At 38.6% G+C, this 1776-nt stretch overlaps 1 pseudogene; it reads right to left on the bottom strand.

Annotated features, from left to right (window-relative positions):
* Window positions 1–362: 362 nt before the first annotated feature.
* Window positions 363–478, bottom strand: LOC140739638 (U2 spliceosomal RNA; annotated as a pseudogene).
* Between the last annotated feature and the right edge of the window lie 1298 nt (window positions 479–1776).

Genomic DNA, 1776 nt, shown 5'->3' with positions numbered 1-1776 from the left:
ATCATATTTCCAGGTATCAATCCATGCTCTAAGCTCATCCACCTTTCTTACAATGCTCTGAACATTAAAATAAATGCATTTAAGAAATTCTCCACCACTTACTCTATGTTTATCCCTAACGGTGCAAACAACTTTACTATCTTCTTTTTCTTCCTTCTCCCCTACATCTTCGGTCTGAGCTCTCCCCTTCTCTATCACCTGCCTGTTCTCCCTCACACACTGTCTACAAGCTTTCTCTATTTGTGAACTAATTTCCTCTCTCCTCGTGTTCCTGATTCCTGGACCTTGAGCCGATGTGCTGGTCTCTGCACCCATCCTCTTCACCGCTGTTGTCGCTGGAAAGGGTTGTTAGATTGGGAGCCAATGAGTATTAGGATCCACCCCTGCATTCAACGCAAAATCTTCTCCTCTGCCTTCCAATCGCCATGAGTCCTCGAAGATACTACACTTGATCTTAGCCAAAAGGCCAAGAAGCGATCGTTTTATTGTGATAGACACAACACAGACAGGGCACCATGACCCGGAGGAAGAACCCAGCCAGTCTCACACAGATGGGGTAAGTGACCATCACACGCCCCGGTTACAGTCAGGATAACCCACAAATACACAAGCAAATCACTGTATAACCCAAGCTAAAATGTGATGATAAATGAACTGGAACTTCCCACCATAATCCCACAGAAGCATTTTAACACAAGATCAACAAACAGTACTGGTATTAGAAATGCCAGAACAGCTGTCGACCACACCCCCACCGAGCATCATGATATGAAGTTCACTCTGAAGATTCAAATTTCAAGACAAAAATATATTCAATTGAGCATAATAAAGCAATTCCTAAAAATAACTAAACATAATGGATAAAAATGTTTTGGTATAAGTTACCAGGGAGCAAGGTTGAAACTGAAGGTAACCTGATGTCCAAAATGACAAGTTCATTCCATACTTAAATGATGCCCAAGTTAAATCGGCTTGGAGTTTTCTGCTTGGCTACAGAAGGAAAGACAAGCGTCAATGGGAATGATGAAATTGATGAAACCTGGGTGTGGGTGGAAGCACAGAATGCAAGCTTTGTCCCACTAAAGAGGGGAAATAAAGAGAAGGCAGTGGGAGGCCTCCTGAGCAACAGCTGAGGCCAGCGCAGTGAAGCCACAAAAACCATCTGTCTTCATTACAGTATGCCATTTCTATACGTGCCATTTCTATACGTGCCATTTCTATACGTGCCATTTCTATACGTGCTCTCTGCAGTTTCCTCAGTGCTTGGGAAAGAGACAACATTTTGCACACTACCATGTTTGTTGTTTATTATATTGAATCAATCAGACTTCAAATGAATAAATATCAGAAATTAAATTAATAAGGATAGAGATAAAGTAATATATACAAATTAAAAAGAGATAACAAAATGCATTTGTTAGTATATATTACATACACTTACAAAAATTATTCATTACAAAAGGAAAATATTATAACTTTTATAATATTTTGTGCATTGCTCTTTTAATTGTTTCATTAAAAAATATTTCTTGTGTCCTTAGCTCCATCTCCAAATTGTGACTCAGTAGGGGGCTGAAAGTTTTTCCTCAATAATTTATTTATTAATTTAGAGATACAGCACGGTACCAGGCCTTCTTCCCCAGTGAGCTGCACCACCCAATTAGAATCAGCTTTATTATGAATGATATATGCTGTAAAATTGGTTGTTATGTGGTAGCAGTACAGTGCAATACATAAAATACACTATAAATTATAATGAAAAATATATAATAAAGT

Source organism: Hemitrygon akajei, chromosome 15 (genome assembly GCF_048418815.1).
Source record: "Hemitrygon akajei chromosome 15, sHemAka1.3, whole genome shotgun sequence".
Taxonomy (NCBI): Eukaryota; Metazoa; Chordata; class Chondrichthyes; order Myliobatiformes; family Dasyatidae; genus Hemitrygon; species Hemitrygon akajei.
The sequence above is the reverse complement of the archived record's forward strand: the minus strand, read 5'-3'. Positions and strand labels throughout refer to the sequence as shown.